This window comes from Chelmon rostratus, chromosome 18 (genome assembly GCF_017976325.1).
Source record: "Chelmon rostratus isolate fCheRos1 chromosome 18, fCheRos1.pri, whole genome shotgun sequence".
Lineage (NCBI taxonomy): Eukaryota > Metazoa > Chordata > Actinopteri > Chaetodontiformes > Chaetodontidae > Chelmon > Chelmon rostratus.
Window position 1 is genome coordinate 12,822,083 of NC_055675.1, and position 9,634 is coordinate 12,831,716.

Consider the following 9,634-nt stretch of genomic DNA (forward strand, 5'->3'; position numbering starts at 1 on the left):
CCGTTTGTTCTTCATTCATCCTCTTTTGATTAATTTGTGCTTTATTTATCCTTCCTTTACATCTCCGAGTCACTTGCATGCGTGTGTGCATTTGTTTTGTGGAATTGGAAGATTCCAGTTGGACAGATCATTGTGCCCCCCTTTTCCTCCCAGCCTCTCTCTCTCCCTCTCTCTCTCTGGAAGGCTCCAACGCAACTGGAGCCTCGGAGGCTCAAGAGAGGAGCCTGGGAAAGGAGGAACAAAGGGCCGTCCGTCTGCAGCCATCACCACTCCGCACCACCTCCCCCCACCCCCCTTCTTCCCTCCCTCGGTCCCCTCGCCTCTCTTCCCTCTCCCCACTGGCCAGCGCCCCAAATTAAGACTTCAGACAAGAAAATGGGCTCACTAAAAAAGGGAGAGAAAGCGAGAGAAAGCGAGAGAGAGAGAGAAGGAAGTCCATAACAAGCCAAGAGGAGCAGAGCGACAAAGCCTCTGTTGTTGGATGGCAGGGCCCCTCTGTCGCTCTGTGAGGAACTGTCACTGTGTCAACTTGGACCCCTTGTTGCGAGTAACACAAACACAAACCATAATGAACACACACACATACAGGACCAACACGCACAGGCAAAAACACGCTGCAGAGGACACGCACTAAAGCGTACAGTGTGTGCACACACAAATCATGCCAAGAACATACTGATACTGCAAAATTAGTATAGACAGTGTAGGTGAGAAGACAGCGGTGGTGAATCCCCACAGCACACCTACATTTTGACTGCCAAGAAAGGTGAGGTGTTAGGGGGGCAAAGTGAGGAGGGAGGTACTTCCCTTAAAAATGAATGAAAGTGAAGGTTTGTGAATGTGCGGTGTACACATGTGAGAACATGTGTTGAGAGTAGACAATGGCAGGACAAATGAAATATAAATTAAAGCAGGACACCTATTGAGACAAGGCCTTCAAGGTGCACTGGGGGCCCCGGGGGCAAACACCTGCTGTAGGGTCTTATTAAGTGCGCACACGCACCACACACACACACACACACACACACACACACACACACACACACATACACATACACAAAACGCACAGTATCAGACAGTGCTTGGTAAGTTCGTCAAAGAAAGATCAAAGAACTGCAGATGCCACCCCACCCACCCCAACAAAGAAAGAAAAAACAAACCTCAGCACACTTTGGAAGTGGAAGTGGTCACAGGGGTGTGTGTGTGTGTGTGTGTGTGTGTACATGTGTGTGCTCGCATAACAGTGCATTGGGGGCAGAGATAGAGACTGAACTGGTTTGGCTTCTTCCAGTCTAAACTGGGTTTAGTGGGTCCAAGACAGATGGCACTCAGGGCAAAGCCGGTCTGGGCTCTCTTTCTCTCTCTCTCTCTCACACACACACAAACACACATCTCTTTTAATAGCCATTATTGGCATCCTTTGCCTCTTCCAGATCCCTGAATCAGAAATCACAGAGGCCCATTATATTTCCTATTGACCCATTTGGCAAGATGGTGGGAGCATCGAGTGCTGGATTAAAACGAAAGCAGTTTATAATCCAGTAATTCTAATGTTTTAATTACTTAGATGAACAGGAGGTGTTTGAGCAAAGGCTAATCTCTGAGACATAAGGGGGAGAGAGAGAGGGAGAGGCGGGAGGAGATTTGTCTTTCTCCTTTGCGACACACACACGCAGGCTTACTCGTGGAATATTAGCGGCGTATTAAAGTTTATCACCTGTTATCAACACAGATTAAAAGATTCGCAGACTTTGTAGTTCATGTTAAGGTGAGGCCCACAGAGCGGAGGTGCGAAACGATTACCAAGCCACTGCGTGTTGGTATGTAATTTACATTTGCATTTTACTTGTTTCGATCCCCACTTCTTCCAGTTTGAAAAAAATCAGCATTTTAAGGCTAAACTGGGTGAAATATAAGAAGTATTTTTTTTTTACTGGAGACCTGGTGTATCTTGAGTGACATCCATGGCTGTAACTGATCCCACAATTGTCTTTGATAGCCACCCCTCCCGTCAATCAGCCTGTAGGACAAAAGCTGCTAAACTGAGGCTGATGACCTCATGCCTGGGGTCTGCTCCATACCGAAGGGGTCTTAACACCGTTCAACTTGCCCTTTGTGTCTGCAGCCGTTTTTCAGACACTGCCGAGTACCGAGAATCGCCTCGCACCATCTCTCGAGGCTCGGGATGCACGCGCGTACACAAACACATGCGCCGTTGAGCCAGGAGTGAGCCTTAAGACAAGGGGTGACAACCGGGACAGCTGCAGGGGCTGGAAGCCAGTCTTAGCCCCCCCCCACCACCACCACCACCACTACCCATACCGCCTCCAGCCAGCCAAACAAGCCATTGTTTCTGGCCAGGCCCTTTGGTATTTCATTTGTCATGAAATGGATACGGACACGGGACGACCATGAGGCTCTTTCTCCAAAAAAGAAGCTGCTACTGCTGCTGCTGAGCCCAGATTGTTAACTCCCCTCATCCTTAACCTTCTCGTGGAGCTTGCCCCAAGCAGCCTGCTCTGAACTATTAATAAACCTGCTTTTTCCAAGGTAGAGATGCAGGGAGGGGGTGGTCCGAAGGGTATTGTTCTCCAAAAGGGTGTAAGAAGAAAGAAAAAGGGAAAGAGTGAGCGTGTAGGAGGAAGGGAGGTGAGCTTATGTGCCAATCTGTTTTTGTCATCCTTTATGATCTCCATTTTCCCAGGCTTCTCAGTGGACATTAGGCAGGTCAGGCCTGTGAGCCAGGTAGGTCGTCAACGTCCTGCTCAGCTGCTGTCGATCTCTGCTGAGAGTGAGTCTGGTTTTGTGGGTATTATGACAGAAGGGCCGTATCAGCCTTTCAATAATTGGCCAACCTTTACACGTCCGCATGGCTGCTCTACGCTAAGCTATTCACGCATGCCATGTCTTAGAGCAACTTTCAACACGTAGTTAACAGCGAAAAGGAGGAACTGACAACATACAGCTGCTCATCTCGCGGCATTCATGAAAACAGTGAAGACATCATGTTCATCGCCCTCGCAGCTCCATCATCTTGAAGTCCCCAAGACCCAAAGAGTTCACGGGCACAAAAACAATACCCCTCTATCTCCGTCAAGGGCATTCCTTGGCACAACAATAGGACCATCTCCTCCCCCCCGTATTTTCCTTTCCTCCCCTCCCTCCTCATTCTCCAGCCCCTCCATCAAAGAGCATTCCAGCTCCAGAGCCCCCTAAGCCCTTCACTCTGGGCCTGTCCATGTGACACGGCACGCAGACAGTCATCTTTAAGAATTGATTCACTCTGGTATCCAAAGCCTATGGAGCCTGGCTGCCAAGATACCCAGCATAGGCGCCACTCATGGGCTCCAGGTACACAACAGCTGCTCCCTAACAATAAAGGCAAAAAATGGAAGGCACTCAGGGGGAAGATGCAGCCCTAACCTCCCTCTCAAGCCTGAACTGGTCACCTTGAGCCAGTTGTTGCCTGCCTGCCTGCCTTCAGAGACGACAAAGGATTGGGTCCAACTTTGGGATGAGGGTGGCGGAAGGGGGTGGCCATTGAAATAAAATCACAATGAAAATGGAGAGGGAGGGAGGCGCGGGACAAAGAGGGAGAGGAGAAATATTTTTCCCTTCCTTGGAAGAAGCGAGCACTCGCGGCTGTGCTACCAAGATGGTACCGAGCGACACATGGGGGACCATAAATAAGACGGTGGCATGTTGTTTTCTTCTGAGGCACGCTGTGTAGTCGCCTGGAGGTCAAGTGAAGGAGATGCAAGCCATCCCAGAAACCTCACACACACACACTCACAGAGAAGTAACACCGGGTATGTCGTGATACTACAGATAGAGATCACAAATCAAACCGAAGGAGACAGGAGAGATATTACCTCACCTGAAGTGTTTCCATAAACTCCAGTGTACCAAAGCCTTGGGAAGTGGTATCACTATTCAAGCAGGTCCTGACCCACACACACACAGATTTATGATGATACAATCTAGCACATCATCCATCATAAATAAAGGAGATTAAATGAGGCTGTGTGTATAGTAATTCCACCCTCCGAAATTATATATACTGTTGAGGCACTGTATGGTCTAAAAACTACAGACACAGATTCCAGGGCGGTTTAGGAAAGAGCAGGCATGGCGAAGGAGGAATGCAAAGGACCGAAAGGAGGCAGAGGAAGCAAAAGAGGATGAGGATGATGAGGACTGAGAGGAACTTGGCATCACGAGTCTTCCTGTTAAAAGTGGAAAGGCCGAAGAGGGAACGCGAGAGCGATGGAGAGACAGGGGGAATTTACCAAAGCAGCTCAGGAGGGCCCTCATTACGATATTAAACAAGATTTAATAAGTGAGAGTGATTTGATGAGGTGATTATCCTGGCCCATTAATCAAGCAGGCTTCTGGCCTCGCTGTAATATGGCCCATCTTTCCCCCTATACCAAAGCCTCTTTAGATGCTGAGCTCCTTACTGCGCTAACGCCGCTTCAGAAACAACACCAGGCATAAAAAAAAAGGCATATTACGTCTCATCTCTCAAGCCTGTGGGTATTTCCAATGCTCACTCATCCCTCCACCTCCCTGTCCGCTCTTGTAGTGCATCTGGTAAATTGAACTCCTTAACATCTGGGTCAGAAAGTAAAGTCTTATCAGAGGGAGCTAAGAGTGATAACTGGCAATGATAACGAGAAAGCATCTGTTGGCTTTAAGGCTTTTGGTTGGAGAACAGAAGGAAGTTGTGCGGATTTCACTGGATTGTTGGGTTTTGTACAGAGGTAGGGGAAGCGTGTTTGTGTGTGGGGAACTGTGTGTGGATGGGCTGAATCATAGAGCGCTTCTTAGGAAAATGAGGCACAAGTTGCATTAGGACATGAGAGCGAGCACAGACTGCTGTTTATGCTCAACAAGGTCAAAACAGAGTAATAAGCCTGGCAGACCATGCGAACCAGACCCTCTGGGGCTACAACTAGGTTTTTATCAATTAATTGTTTAGACTACAAAATCTGAAAACTAGCCCATTACAATTTCCCAGAGCCCAAAATGGCATCTTTGAATTGCATTTTTTGCTGCACCAACAATCCAAATCCCAAAAGACGGTCAATTCACAATAACATAAAGCAGAGAAAAGGAGAAAATGCTCACAGCTTTGAAAGGATGGAACCAGCACAAGCAGCTGATATAATTATTCTGTCAACTGATTAATTGATTTTCTTACAACTCATTTCAGTTTTAACACTGTAATTTCTGTGTATCATACAGTAGGATATATAATGTGATGTACAGACGGAGCGTATCTATGCTCCCAGGGCCTATGTCCCCTGGTTAAATAATCTGTTAACACACATTAAACCTCCGACTGTGTATGGGTAGGACCCTGGGAGAGCACATATGTAGCACTGGGAAACATAGGACCCTTTGTCATGCACCCATTATATGCCATATAAATATTTTTAAAGATACATAGAAATGACCCCTGTGCAGCAGCTATTGCCAGAAAAGATGCAAAAACTGCTTTTCAAAGGGGTGAGCTTCATTTATAAAATTATTTTGGCATGTTTGGTAAAAGTAGTTCATTAATGTGGTATGAAGTCTTTCTCCCTGTTTTTAAAGGCGATGGGGTTTGATTTTTTTCTGACAGTTGCGTTTTTTTTGAAGCCATTGTGGATATAATTACTCATAACAGTTCTTCAGCTGCGCACCAGATAAAATCCGATGCGGAGAGTTTTTACTTGATGTTTCCCACTTTGGGCAAAAACACCCTCCAGTGCCACAAGCTGCAAGAGATGACACATAAACAAAAAAACGGCTTAAACAGATAAGTTGAGGTTTGTTTTGTAGGTGTGCAACTTTCTCCTTAAGCAAAATAGGTTTCATTAATGTGCCGTCTGACTCATGTATTTAAAATGTTGCCTTTATATAATTGTTTACTTCTGACAGTTCACCTTTCCCTTCATGCAGCCATGTTTGTGTAATGCTGACTAACTGCCTTGGGGTTAAGGTGAGGGATCATACAATTTACAAGTTGCAACTTGGGCATCGAGTAGCATTTCACAGCACATTTAAAAGAGTTGATCTTGCACCTGAAATGCAGCGTTTTACTATTAGTCTCAGGAAGCAGCTACACGTCTGTGTAGGAAGCAAAATGCATCACTTTCTGTGCACGAAAGGAGAGAAAAACAGCTTCATTTTTAAGGCAAAAATGCCAAACACTGATTTCACCATCTGAATTTGAGTCTCTGCATGTCTATGCCATATAGGATAGTAAACTGAAATCTTTTGGTTTTTGGACTGCTTGGCTAAAACAAGAACAAGTAACATTGTGATTAGCAATTTCAGCATTACATAAGAAATTAATGAGTTCATTGAGAAAGTAAGCAGCAGCAGATTAATGAAAAAAAAATCATTGGTTGCAGGCCTGTTCCAGTCTCAAGCTTTCACGAACTGACTGCAGGATGAATCACTCGTGTGCTATTTTGGTGAAATGAAGAAACAAAATGGACTTTAACATAATGTGAGAACACTTCAGACTATCGCTGTGAAAGTCCAGGCACAGGTAAATCAAGAGAGCCCAACAGCAAGACATCCTGTCATTTTCTCCTCACACTAGAGCGAATCATCCCCATATAGGGCAACCATGCACCTTCAAAACTTTAACCTTCAGTGGGTACACTGACCGACCAAGTCCACACTGGCACAGCCCAGATCCACATATCTATAAGATATGTAATTTACTATGTGGAATTACATGATAGAGCAACTGAGTCAAAGACAAGAGGTTAAATAAAGCCTCAAGAGTGGGAGAGAATAGGTATTACAAAGACAGCCAACCCCCCCAAAAAACATTTTAAAAGCTCAAGTGGAAGAAGATTACCTTAAAGCAGGCGTGGGACGGAGCTTTTTCTGGGAACTGCCAGAGTGTATTAATACAATAAGCACAGAAAATATAATACAAGAATGTTTTTATCAACGTAATCCGGAGAGATGAGGCCGAACCAACCTGGAAAATAATCCCAAGGAGAAGGTCCCCTGGTTGACTGACACACAAAGACACACACACACTTATGGAGATGCGCTCACACACAGTGTCTCTCTGTGTCTCGTCCTCGCTTCACATAATCGAGAGATAATCTTCAAGAGGATGTTGTCTCATCTTTACTGCGCCGTCCCGAGCAGCAGCAGCGGTGAAGGTCGGCAGGTCAACCGCTGGGTTAAGCTATCAATGAGAGGTCAGTTCGCTGGTCTTTCCATTAGTATCACATCTTCGACATGATGCTCCAGCATTATTTGGATACTGGAAATGTTAATTTGTTGGCAAAGATCCTGTTTGATTTAGGCTGGATGTAACTCCTCCACTCTTTGCATTGGAGAATATACCAAAACATGGAATAAGTCAACTGTAACTACTTTCAAATCTAAATGAAAACTACCCCTTTTATCTATCTATTTATTTTGACACTGCATTTATTGGCCTTCAACTATTCTCTTTTGTCTTTTAAAATGTTGATCTAATGCATTTCTTTGCCTCGTGTGAAGCACCTTGGGTTGCCTCTATCTTTGAGAGGTGCGCGTTCGCTTGGCCTGCCGTTATAATAAAACTGATAGTAATGAAATAAAGCAGCAAAACTGTCATTGAGGAGCACGTTGAGGGAAGAAAGTCGGGGTGCACTTGAAGGACAGATACAGCATTTGGTAGCTGACACTCTGACAGTTGTAAGACAATGTCGCCTTGGCGAGTAACTTTCTCTCTCTCCCTCTCTCTCTCTCTCTTTCTCCCTCTCCCTCTCTCTCCCTCTCCCTCTCTCTCTCTCTGTATCTAAGCAGCATAATTTGAGTAAATGACAGGGGAACATCTGCTGTGCATAAGAGAGAGGCCAACACTTTAACATGCAGATGTCTCTCTCCATCTGCATTAATTCAATAATTACCGCAATGGAGGGAGGGGAAAAAATCTTTTTTTATAGCTTAAGACAATGTTATCTGTGCCAGTTGGTATGGGGAGGGCAAAGGGGGGGTGAATGTGTGTGTGTGTGTGTGTGTGTGTGTGTGTGTGTGGGTATGTGTGCATGTGCTGCTGGAGGTTTGTGAGAGGAGGGGTAGATTATTACACCATTTAGCCAGAGCAAGCTGTCACATTGCGGAGAATCTCACTAATTCCATTGTGCCCTTGGTGAGTCACTGGCAGACTCCAAGTGACCGGCAATGCCTCAACGCCACCACTTGGTCACCGGACGATCAACCTGCTTCACTCAGGGTGCAACTGTGTGTGTGTTCATGTGTGTGTGTGCGTGTGTGCATGCATTTGTGTGGGTCAGATGACTATAACCTGTGTATTTTAATGCTTGTGAACGTGCGAGTGTGTGCATTAGGGTGTGCTTGCATGTGCGCATGCAACCACATCACAACTCAAGCAACAACCTTTGTATGTGTGTGTGTGTGTGTGTGTGTGTCCATGTATTACCCATGTTGCGGGGACATAACTGTGTTTACACAGTCACATTGTGGGGACTCACCTTCTTTATGGGGACAGATTTCAAGTCACCATAATGTAAATCATTAAATTTTAGGGGGAGAACTTGGATGTGGTTATGGTTAGGATAAGTGTCCAGGAAAATTATGCAAGTCTATGTAATGTCCCCAAAAATGATGGAAAAAGCTCTCTCTCTCTCTCTCTGTGTGTGTGTGTGTGTGTGTGTGTGTGTGTGTGTGTGTGTGTGTGTGTGTGTCTGCACGCGTGGTCGATCGCGCGAGAGGTGACGGTATAGCACAGCCCATCGGGCGAGGTCTCCGAATCGCCAATTAAAGGGAATTTGAGGCACAGTGGCAACACCAGAGAATGACAGGTCAAGGCTTTGACATACTACTAAATCAGTCCTTGTGGCATTTAAAATGTCAGGCAATCATATTTTGGCTGGCACCATCAATTACAATGAAAATACTGGGCCAAGGAGAGTATTAACATGTAATGGTTTCCATTCAAATAGAGCTAATTACTTTATTGAAAGGTGGGCTCCAATATCTAATTTTCATCAAAAGCATTTATAAAGCAATCAGACAAATCTGATTATAATGTCCTTGTTAAATGAATGGAAGAGACTAAAACTGCAAAATTATTTCAATGATAGTATGAGGTTACTTTTTGCACACTTATGGCAATACAACCAGGAGTTTTGTTTAAATCAATTATGCAGAGATGAAAAAAAAAAGAAAAATCCTAATTGTGCTGCAACGGTCGCAGGTTGTACAATAGATTAACTTTTGTTCTAGGAAAAAGGAAACCGATGCACCGACAACCTGTGAGGGTGCATGACCTCTCAAATAAAAGGTCACACTGTCAATACGTGGCTTATGGACACACACAAACAATTAAAGGATGTATCACTGTGCATATACGATTACACACATAAATAAACATACAACCTGACATAATACCCGTGAGCATGCACGCACACGCTCGCACCGCCACGCGGACATCCGTGCACGGTCTCACACACACACACATCTGACTCCTCCATGCCTGCTAAACATAGGGACAAAGGAAAATATCTGTATACTTAGCAGGCCAACTTCCTTTGATTGCAGCAGTGCTGCTGTAGGAAACAATGCACAGGCGCTATTAATACACCAAGGAGAAAGAGAATTCCTCTTA